Here is a 12,703-nt window from a genome sequence, read left to right as displayed (position 1 = left end):
TCTTGAAGGATCCCAGGGTGTCAGCTTCAACAACATTACTGGGGAGTTGATTCCAGACCCTCACAATTCTCTGTGTAAAAAAGTGCCTCCTATTTTCTGTTCTGAATGCCCCTTTGTCTAATCTCCATTTGTGACCCCTGGTCCTTGTTTCTTTTTTCAGGCTGAAAAAGTCCCTTGGGTCGACACTGTCAATACCTTTTAGAATTTTGAATGCTTGAATTAGGTCGCCACGTAGTCTTCTTTGTTCAAGACTGAACAGATTCAATTCTTTTAGCCTGTCTGCATATGACATGCCTTTTAAGCCCGGAATAATTCTGATCGCTCTTCTTTGCACTCTTTCTAGAGCAGCAATATCTTTTTTATAGCGAGGTGACCAGAACTGAACGCAATATTCAAGATGAGGTCTTACTAGTGCATTGTACAGTTTTAACATTACTTCCCTTGATTTAAATTCAACACTTTTCACAATGTATCCGAGCATCTTGTTAGCCTTTTTTATAGCTTCCCCACATTGTCTAGATGAAGACATTTCTGAGTCCACAAAAACTCCTAGGTCTTTTTCATCGATTCCTTCTCCAATTTCACTATCTCCCATATGATATTTATAATGTACATTTTTATTTCCTGCATGCAGTACCTTACACTTTTCTCTATTAAATGTCATTTGCCATGTGTCTGCCAAGTTCTGAATCTTGTCTAGATCATTTTGAATAACCTTTGCTGCTACAACAGTGTTTGCCACTCCTCCTACTTTTGTGTCGTCTGCAAATTTAACAAGTTTGCTTACTATACCAGACTCTAAATCATTAATGTAGATTAGGAATAGCAGAGGACCTAATATTGATCCCTGTGGTACACCACTGGTTACCACACTCCATTCTGAGGTTTCTCCTCTAATCAGTACTTTCTGTTTTCTACATGTTAACCACTACCTAATCCATGTACATGTGTTTCCTTGAATTCCAACTGCGTTCAGTTTGAGAATTAATTCTTAATTAATTCTTAATTAATTCCCTAATTACAAAAACTAAACACACATGTATATGATAGAATGTTATAGGGATTTTAAATACAAATCTAGTAAGGGTTAAACTCTCTTTTTCTTCCTAATCACACGGTATAAATACAATATTAACTGTAATTGTTTTTTCTGTTCTCTATATTTATCATCATTTATAATCATTAAAATATTTTATTTTTTTCTCATCTACAGATCCAACCAGCGCCACCGCAACCAGTAAGTGTGTGTCTGTGGAAATCCTCTAGTCCCGTAGCAGAGGAGCTGTCACAGGTTTTCCTAGAGTCATGTAAATAACTGTAGTCAGGTTACAATAAATGGTGCTGAAAACTCCTCTGATTTTATACCGGACCAGACGTGTGGGCAAATCAGGGGTATCGACACATCGCTTCTAAATTCTGGAGTGCCTTTGTAATAACTGATATATATATATATATATTTACTGATATAAGCATGGGGAAATTAGTTGACGTTGTCTTCTGATCAGTTGTATAAATCTGTTTGAGAAATCTTCAAAAAGGGCCATGTTGATTAAGCATGGGGAAATTAGTTGACGTTGTCTTCTGATCAGTTGTATAAATCTGTTTGAGAAATCTTCAAAAAGGGCCATGTGGAAAACCTACTCCCTCCTCTTTCAATTTGTGAGAACAGTTTAAAAATCAAAGTCTTTGTACATGTTAAACTGTTTGGTTAGAAATAAATTACAAAAAAGTTATCTGACTGATGCAGAACCGAAATGTGTAAGACAATGGAAGTGATTTTGTATCTTGTAAACAGAATACAGTAGGATTGCTTACTGTATACACGAATATTGGAAACACAATTAATTGACCTTTCCTTGAACTTAGCTTTACAAAAACATTTTTTAAGAGTCCTCAAGGATTCTGCTTTCCACATAGTATTGTGTAGGACTTGGCTGCACAATCCCTGTAATACATATAAATCTTATTTAGTACGTCGTTGCAATATGAAATTCTACTTAAACAATGCAAGTTTCTTAATTCATTTCCTAATTACAAAAACTAAACACACATGTATATGATAGAATGTTATAGGGATTTTAAATACAAATCTAGTAAGGGTTAAACTCTTTTTCTTCCTAATCACACGGTATAAATACAATATTAACTGTAATTGTTTTTTCTGTTCTCTATATTTGTCATCATTTATAATCATTGAAATATTTTATTTTTTTCTCATCTATAGATCCAACCAGCGCCACCACAACCAGTAAGTGTGTGTCTGTGGAAATCCTCTAGTCCCGTAGCAGAGGAGCTGTCAGAGGTTTTCCTAGAGTCATGTTAATAACTGTAGTCAGGTTACAATAAATGGTGCTGAAAACTCCTCTGATTTTATACCGGACCAGACGTGTGGGCAAATCAGGGGTATCGACACATCGCTTCTAAATTCTGGAGTGCCTTTGTAATAACTGATATATATATTTACTGATATAAGCATGGGGAAATTAGTTGACGTTGTCTTCTGATCAGTTGTATAAATCTGTTTGAGAAATCTTCAAAAAGGGCCATGTTGAAAACCTACTCCCTCCTCTTTCAATTTGTGAGAACAGTTTAAAAATGAAAGTCTTTGTACATGTTAAACTGTTTGGTTAGAAATAAATTACAAAAGAAGTTCGGTGACTGATGCAGAACCGAAATGTGTAAGACAATGGAAGTGATTTTGTATCTTGTAAACAGAATACAGTAGGATTGCTTACTGTATACACAAATATTGGAAACACAATTAATTGACCTTTCCTTGACCGTAGATTTACAAAAAACATTCTTTAAGAATCCTCAAGGATTCTCCTTTCCACATAGTATTGTGTAGGACTTGGCTGCACAATCCCTGTAATACATATAAAACTTATTTAGTACGTAGCTGCAATATGAAATTCTACTTGAACAATGCAAGTTTCTTAGAACATAAGAACATAAGAAAGTTTAGAAACGAGAGGAGGCCATTCGGCAGATCTTGCTCGTTTGGTTGTTAGTAGCTTATTGATCCCAGAATCTCATCAAGCAGCTTCTTGAAGGATCCCAGGGTGTCAGCTTCAACAACATTACTGGGGAGTTGATTCCAGACCCTCACAATTCTCTGTGTAAAAAAGTGCCTCCTATTTTCTGTTCTGAATGCCCCTTTGTCTAATCTCCATTTGTGACCCCTGGTCCTTGTTTCTTTTTTCAGGCTGAAAAAAGTCCCTTGGGTCGACACTGTCAATACCTTTTAGAATTTTGAATGCTTGAATTAGGTCGCCACGTAGTCTTCTTTGTTCAAGACTGAACAGATTCAATTCTTTTAGCCTGTCTGCATATGACATGCCTTTTAAGCCCGGAATAATTCTGGTCGCTCTTCTTTGCACTCTTTCTAGAGCAGCAATATCTTTTTTATAGCGAGGTGACCAGAACTGAACACAATATTCAAGATGAGGTCTTACTAGTGCATTGTACAGTTTTAACATTACTTCCCTTGATTTAAATTCAACACTTTTCACAATGTATCCGAGCATCTTGTTAGCCTTTTTTATAGCTTCCCCACATTGTCTAGATGAAGACATTTCTGAGTCCACAAAAACTCCTAGGTCTTTTTCATCGATTCCTTCTCCAATTTCACTATCTCCCATATGATATTTATAATGTACATTTTTATTTCCTGCGTGCAGTACCTTACACTTTTCTCTATTAAATGTCATTTGCCATGTGTCTGCCCAGTTCTGAATCTTGTCTAGATCATTTTGAATGACCTTTGCTGCTGCAACAGTGTTTGCCACTCCTCCTACTTTTGTGTCGTCTGCAAATTTAACAAGTTTGCTTACTATACCAGACTCTAAATCATTAATGTAGATTAGGAATAGCAGAGGACCTAATATTGATCCCTGTGGTACACCACTGGTTACCACACTCCATTCTGAGGTTTCTCCTCTAATCAGTACTTTCTGTTTTCTACATGTTAACCACTACCTAATCCATGTACATGTGTTTCCTTGAATTCCAACTGCGTTCAGTTTGAGAATTAATTCTTAATTAATTCTTAATTAATTCCCTAATTACAAAAACTAAACACACATGTATATGATAGAATGTTATAGGGATTTTAAATACAAATCTAGTAAGGGTTAAACTCTCTTTTTCTTCCTAATCACACGGTATAAATACAATATTAACTGTAATTGTTTTTTCTGTTCTCTATATTTATCATCATTTATAATCATTAAAATATTTTATTTTTTTCTCATCTACAGATCCAACCAGCGCCACCGCAACCAGTAAGTGTGTGTCTGTGGAAATCCTCTAGTCCCGTAGCAGAGGAGCTGTCACAGGTTTTCCTAGAGTCATGTAAATAACTGTAGTCAGGTTACAATAAATGGTGCTGAAAACTCCTCTGATTTTATACCGGACCAGACGTGTGGGCAAATGAGGGGTATCGACACATCGCTTCTAAATTCTGGAGTGCCTTTGTAATAACTGATATATATATATATATATTTACTGATATAAGCATGGGGAAATTAGTTGACGTTGTCTTCTGATCAGTTGTATAAATCTGTTTGAGAAATCTTCAAAAAGGGCCATGTTGAAAACCTACTCCCTCCTCTTTCAATTTGTGAGAACAGTTTAAAAATGAAAGTCTTTGTACATGTTAAACTGTTTGGTTAGAAATAAATTACAAAAGAAGTTCGGTGACTGATGCAGAACCGAAATGTGTAAGACAATGGAAGTGATTTTGTATCTTGTAAACAGAATACAGTAGGATTGCTTACTGTATACACAAATATTGGAAACACAATTAATTGACCTTTCCTTGACCGTAGATTTACAAAAACATTCTTTAAGAATCCTCAAGGATTCTCCTTTCCACATAGTATTGTGTAGGACTTGGCTGCACAATCCCTGTAATACATATAAAACTTATTTAGTACGTCGTTGCAATATGAAATTCTACTTGAACAATGCAAGTTTCTTAGAACATAAGAACATTAAGAAAGTTAGAAACGAGAGGAGGCCATTCGGCAGATCTTGCTCGTTTGGTTGTTAGTAGCTTATTGATCCCAGAATCTCATCAAGCAGCTTCTTGAAGGATCCCAGGGTGTCAGCTTCAACAACATTACTGGGGAGTTGATTCCAGACCCTCACAATTCTCTGTGTAAAAAAGTGCCTCCTATTTTCTGTTCTGAATGCCCCTTTGTCTAATCTCCATTTGTGACCCCTGGTCCTTGTTTCTTTTTTCAGGCTGAAAAAGTCCCTTGGGTCGACACTGTCAATACCTTTTAGAATTTTGAATGCTTGAATTAGGTCGCCACGTAGTCTTCTTTGTTCAAGACTGAACAGATTCAATTCTTTTAGCCTGTCTGCATATGACATGCCTTTTAATTCTGATCGCTCTTCTTTGCACTCTTTCTAGAGCAGCAATATCTTTTTTATAGCGAGGTGACCAGAACTGAACGCAATATTCAAGATGAGGTCTTACTAGTGCATTGTACAGTTTTAACATTACTTCCCTTGATTTAAATTCAACACTTTTCACAATGTATCCGAGCATCTTGTTAGCCTTTTTTATAGCTTCCCCGAATTGTCTAGATGAAGACATTTCTGAGTCTTGTAAAAACTCCTAGGTCTTTTTCATAGATTCCTTCTCCAATTTCACTATCTCCCATATGATATTTATAATGTACATTTTTATTTCCTGCATGCAGTACCTTACACTTTTCTCTATTAAATGTCATTTGCCATGTGTCTGCCCAGTTCTGAATCTTGTCTAGATCATTTTGAATGACCTTTGCTGCTGCAACAGTGTTTGCCACTCCTCCTACTTTTGTGTCGTCTGCAAATTTAACAAGTTTGCTTACTATACCAGACTCTAAATCATTAATGTAGATTAGGAATAGCAGAGGACCTAATATTGATCCCTGTGGTACACCACTGGTTACCACACTCCATTCTGAGGTTTCTCCTCTAATCAGTACTTTCTGTTTTCTACATGTTAACCACTACCTAATCCATGTACATGTGTTTCCTTGAATTTCAACTGCGTTCAGTTTGAGAATTAATTCTTAATTAATTCTTAATTAATTCCCTAATTACAAAAACTAAACACACATGTATATGATAGAATGTTATAGGGATTTTAAATACAAATCTAGTAAGGGTTAAACTCTCTTTTTCTTCCTAATCACACGGTATAAATACAATATTAACTGTAATAGTTTTTTCTGTTCTCTATATTTATCATCATTTATAATCATTAAAATATTTTATTTTTTTCTCATCTACAGATCCAACCAGCGCCACCGCAACCAGTAAGTGTGTGTCTGTGGAAATCCTCTAGTCCCGTAGCAGAGGAGCTGTCACAGGTTTTCCTAGAGTCATGTAAATAACTGTAGTCAGGTTACAATAAATGGTGCTGAAAACTCCTCTGATTTTATACCGGACCAGACGTGTGGGCAAATGAGGGGTATCGACACATCGCTTCTAAATGCTGGAGTGCCTTTGTAATAACTGATATATATATATATATATTTACTGATATAAGCATGGGGAAATTAGTTGAAGTTGTCTTCTGATCAGTTGTATAAATCTGTTTGAGAAATCTTCAAAAAGGGCCATGTGGAAAACCTACTCCCTCCTCTTTCAATTTGTGAGAACAGTTTAAAAATCAAAGTCTTTGTACATGTTAAACTGTTTGGTTAGAAATAAATTACAAAAAAGTTATCTGACTGATGCAGAACCGAAATGTGTAAGACAATGGAAGTGATTTTGTATCTTGTAAACAGAATACAGTAGGATTGCTTACTGTATACACGAATATTGGAAACACAATTAATTGACCTTTCCTTGAACTTAGCTTTACAAAAACATTTTTTAAGAGTCCTCAAGGATTCTGCTTTCCACATAGTATTGTGTAGGACTTGGCTGCACAATCCCTGTAATACATATAAATCTTATTTAGTACGTCGTTGCAATATGAAATTCTACTTAAACAATGCAAGTTTCTTAATTCATTTCCTAATTACAAAAACTAAACACACATGTATATGATAGAATGTTATAGGGATTTTAAATACAAATCTAGTAAGGGTTAAACTCTTTTTCTTCCTAATCACACGGTATAAATACAATATTAACTGTAATTGTTTTTTCTGTTCTCTATATTTATCATCATTTATAATCATTAAAATATTTTATTTTTTTCTCATCTACAGATCCAACCAGCGCCACCGCAACCAGTAAGTGTGTGTCTGTGGAAATCCTCTAGTCCCGTAGCAGAGGAGCTGTCACAGGTTTTCCTAGAGTCATGTAAATAACTGTAGTCAGGTTACAATAAATGGTGCTGAAAACTCCTCTGATTTTATACCGGACCAGACGTGTGGGCAAATCAGGGGTATCGACACATCGCTTCTAAATTCTGGAGTGCCTTTGTAATAACTGATATATATATATATATATTTACTGATATAAGCATGGGGAAATTAGTTGACGTTGTCTTCTGATCAGTTGTATAAATCTGTTTGAGAAATCTTCAAAAAGGGCCATGTTGAAAACCTACTCCCTCCTCTTTCAATTTGTGAGAACAGTTTAAAAATGAAAGTCTTTGTACATGTTAAACTGTTTGGTTAGAAATAAATTACAAAAGAAGTTCGGTGACTGATGCAGAACCGAAATGTGTAAGACAATGGAAGTGATTTTGTATCTTGTAAACAGAATACAGTAGGATTGCTTACTGTATACACAAATATTGGAAACACAATTAATTGACCTTTCCTTGACCGTAGATTTACAAAAACATTCTTTAAGAATCCTCAAGGATTCTCCTTTCCACATAGTATTGTGTAGGACTTGGCTGCACAATCCCTGTAATACATATAAAACTTATTTAGTACGTAGCTGCAATATGAAATTCTACTTGAACAATGCAAGTTTCTTAGAACATAAGAACATAAGAAAGTTTACAAACGAGAGGAGGCCATTCGGCCCATCTTGCTCGTTTGGTTGTTAGTAGCTTATTGATCCCAGAATCTCATCAAGCAGCTTCTTGAAGGATCCCAGGGTGTCAGCTTCAACAACATTACTGGGGAGTTGATTCCAGACCCTCACAATTCTCTGTGTAAAAAAGTGCCTCCTATTTTCTGTTCTGAATGCCCCTTTGTCTAATCTCCATTTGTGACCCCTGGTCCTTGTTTCTTTTTTCAGGCTGAAAAAGTCCCTTGGGTCGACACTGTCAATACCTTTTAGAATTTTGAATGCTTGAATTAGGTCGCCACGTAGTCTTCTTTGTTCAAGACTGAACAGATTCAATTCTTTTAGCCTGTCTGCATATGACATGCCTTTTAAGCCCGGAATAATTCTGGTCGCTCTTCTTTGCACTCTTTCTAGAGCAGCAATATCTTTTTTATAGCGAGGTGACCAGAACTGAACACAATATTCAAGATGAGGTCTTACTAGTGCATTGTACAGTTTTAACATTACTTCCCTTGATTTAAATTCAACACTTTTCACAATGTATCCGAGCATCTTGTTAGCCTTTTTTATAGCTTCCCCACATTGTCTAGATGAAGACATTTCTGAGTCCACAAAAACTCCTAGGTCTTTTTCATCGATTCCTTCTCCAATTTCACTATCTCCCATATGATATTTATAATGTACATTTTTATTTCCTGCATGCAGTACCTTACACTTTTCTCTATTAAATGTCATTTGCCATGTGTCTGCCCAGTTCTGAATCTTGTCTAGATCATTTTGAATGACCTTTGCTGCTGCAACAGTGTTTGCCACTCCTCCTACTTTTGTGTCGTCTGCAAATTTAACAAGTTTGCTTACTATACCAGAATCTAAATCATTAATGTAGATTAGGAATAGCAGAGGACCTAATACTGATCCCTGTGGTACACCACTGGTTACCACACTCCATTCTGAGGTTTCTCCTCTAATCAGTACTTTCTGTTTTCTACATGTTAACCACTCCCTAATCCATGTACATGTGTTTCCTTGAATTCCAACTGCGTTCAGTTTGAGAATTAATTCTTAATTAATTCTTAATTAATTCCCTAATTACAAAAACTAAACACACATGTATATGATAGAATGTTATAGGGATTTTAAATACAAATCTAGTAAGGGTTAAACTCTCTTTTTCTTCCTAATCACACGGTATAAATACAATATTAACTGTAATTGTTTTTTCTGTTCTCTATATTTATCATCATTTATAATCATTAAAATATTTTATTTTTTTCTCATCTACAGATCCAACCAGCGCCACCGCAACCAGTAAGTGTGTGTCTGTGGAAATCCTCTAGTCCCGTAGCAGAGGAGCTGTCACAGGTTTTCCTAGAGTCATGTTAATAACTGTAGTCAGGTTACAATAAATGGTGCTGAAAACTCCTCTGATTTTATACCGGACCAGACGTGTGGGCAAATGAGGGGTATCGACACATCGCTTCTAAATGCTGGAGTGCCTTTGTAATAACTGATATATATATTTACTGATATAAGCATGGAGAAATTAGTTGACGTTGTCTTCTGATCAGTTGTATAAATCTGTTTGAGAAATCTTCAAAAAGGGCCATGTTGAAAACCTACTCCCTCCTCTTTCAATTTGTGAGAACAGTTTAAAAATGAAAGTCTTTGTACATGTTAAACTGTTTGGTTAGAAATAAATTACAAAAGAAGTTCGGTGACTGATGCAGAACCGAAATGTGTAAGACAATGGAAGTGATTTTGTATCTTGTAAACAGAATACAGTAGGATTGCTTACTGTATACACAAATATTGGAAACACAATTAATTGACCTTTCCTTGACCGTAGATTTACAAAAACATTCTTTAAGAATCCTCAAGGATTCTCCTTTCCACATAGTATTGTGTAGGACTTGGCTGCACAATCCCTGTAATACATATAAAACTTATTTAGTACGTAGCTGCAATATGAAATTCTACTTGAACAATGCAAGTTTCTTAGAACATAAGAACATAAGAAAGTTTACAAACGAGAGGAGGCCATTCGGCCCATCTTGCTCGTTTGGTTGTTAGTAGCTTATTGATCCCAGAATCTCATCAAGCAGCTTCTTGAAGGATCCCAGGGTGTCAGCTTCAACAACATTACTGGGGAGTTGATTCCAGACCCTCACAATTCTCTGTGTAAAAAAGTGCCTCCTATTTTCTGTTCTGAATGCCCCTTTGTCTAATCTCCATTTGTGACCCCTGGTCCTTGTTTCTTTTTTCAGGCTGAAAAAGTCCCTTGGGTCGACACTGTCAATACCTTTTAGAATTTTGAATGCTTGAATTAGGTCGCCACGTAGTCTTCTTTGTTCAAGACTGAACAGATTCAATTCTTTTAGCCTGTCTGCATATGACATGCCTTTTAAGCCCGGAATAATTCTGGTCGCTCTTCTTTGCACTCTTTCTAGAGCAGCAATATCTTTTTTATAGCGAGGTGACCAGAACTGAACACAATATTCAAGATGAGGTCTTACTAGTGCATTGTACAGTTTTAACATTACTTCCCTTGATTTAAATTCAACACTTTTCACAATGTATCCGAGCATCTTGTTAGCCTTTTTTATAGCTTCCCCACATTGTCTAGATGAAGACATTTCTGAGTCAACAAAAACTCCTAGGTCTTTTTCATAGATTCCTTCTCCAATTTCAGTATCTCCCATATGATATTTATAATGTACATTTTTATTTCCTGCATGCAGTACCTTACACTTTTCTCTATTAAATGTCATTTGCCATGTGTCTGCCAAGTTCTGAATCTTGTCTAGATCATTTTGAATAACCTTTGCTGCTACAACAGTGTTTGCCACTCCTCCTACTTTTGTGTCGTCTGCAAATTTAACAAGTTTGCTTACTATACCAGACTCTAAATCATTAATGTAGATTAGGAATAGCAGAGGACCTAATACTGATCCCTGTGGTACACCACTGGTTACCACACTCCATTCTGAGGTTTCTCCTCTAATCAGTACTTTCTGTTTTCTACATGTTAACCACTACCTAATCCATGTACATGTGTTTCCTTGAATTCCAACTGCGTTCAGTTTGAGAATTAATTCTTAATTAATTCTTAATTAATTCCCTAATTACAAAAACTAAACACACATGTATATGATAGAATGTTATAGGGATTTTAAATACAAATCTAGTAAGGGTTAAACTCTCTTTTTCTTCCTAATCACACGGTATAAATACAATATTAACTGTAATTGTTTTTTCTGTTCTCTATATTTATCATCATTTATAATCATTAAAATATTTTATTTTTTTCTCATCTACAGATCCAACCAGCGCCACCGCAACCAGTAAGTGTGTGTCTGTGGAAATCCTCTAGTCCCGTAGCAGAGGAGCTGTCACAGGTTTTCCTAGAGTCATGTTAATAACTGTAGTCAAGTTACAATAAGTGGTGCTGAAAACTCCTCTGATTTTATACCGGACCAGACGTGTGGGCAAATGAGGGGTATCGACACATCGCTTCTAAATGCTGGAGTGCCTTTGTAATAACTGACATATATATTTACTGATATAAGCATGGAGAAATTAGTTGACGTTGTCTTCTGATCAGTTGTATAAATCTGTTTGAGAAATCTTCAAAAAGGGCCATGTTGAAAACCTACTCCCTCCTCTTTCAATTTGTGAGAACAGTTTAAAAATGAAAGTCTTTGTACATGTTAAACTGTTTGGTTAGAAATAAATTACAAAAGAAGTTCGGTGACTGATGCAGAACCGAAATGTGTAAGACAATGGAAGTGATTTTGTATCTTGTAAACAGAATACAGTAGGATTGCTTACTGTATACACAAATATTGGAAACACAATTAATTGACCTTTCCTTGACCGTAGATTTACAAAAACATTCTTTAAGAATCCTCAAGGATTCTCCTTTCCACATAGTATTGTGTAGGACTTGGCTGCACAATCCCTGTAATACATATCAAACTTATTTAGTACGTAGCTGCAATATGAAATTCTACTTGAACAATGCAAGTTTCTTAGAACATAAGAACATAAGAAAGTTTAGAAACGAGAAGAGGCCATTCGGCAGATCTTGCTCGTTTGGTTGTTAGTAGCTTATTGATCCCAGAATCTCATCAAGCAGCTTCTTGAAGGATCCCAGGGTGTCAGCTTCAACAACATTACTGGGGAGTTGATTCCAGACCCTCACAATTCTCTGTGTAAAAAAGTGCCTCCTATTTTCTGTTCTGAATGCCCCTTTGTCTAATCTCCATTTGTGACCCCTGGTCCTTGTTTCTTTTTTCAGGCTGAAAAAGTCCCTTGGGTCGACACTGTCAATACCTTTTAGAATTTTGAATGCTTGAATTAGGTCGCCACGTAGTCTTCTTTGTTCAAGACTGAACAGATTCAATTCTTTTAGCCTGTCTGCATATGACATGCCTTTTAAGCCCGGAATAATTCTGATCGCTCTTCTTTGCACTCTTTCTAGAGCAGCAATATCTTTTTTATAGCGAGGTGACCAGAACTGAACACAATATTCAAGATGAGGTCTTACTAGTGCATTGTACAGTTTTAACATTACTTCCCTTGATTTAAGTTCAACACTTTTCACAATGTATCCGAGCATCTTGTTAGCCTTTTTTATAGCTTCCCCACATTGTCTAGATGAAGACATTTCTGAGTCCACAAAAACTCCTAGGTCTTTTTCATAGATTCCTTCTCCAATTTCACTATCTCC

The sequence above is a fragment of the Polyodon spathula genome, chromosome 11 (genome assembly GCF_017654505.1).
Source record: "Polyodon spathula isolate WHYD16114869_AA chromosome 11, ASM1765450v1, whole genome shotgun sequence".
In the NCBI taxonomy this organism is placed as follows: domain Eukaryota; kingdom Metazoa; phylum Chordata; class Actinopteri; order Acipenseriformes; family Polyodontidae; genus Polyodon; species Polyodon spathula.
Note: the sequence above shows the minus strand (reverse complement) of the source record.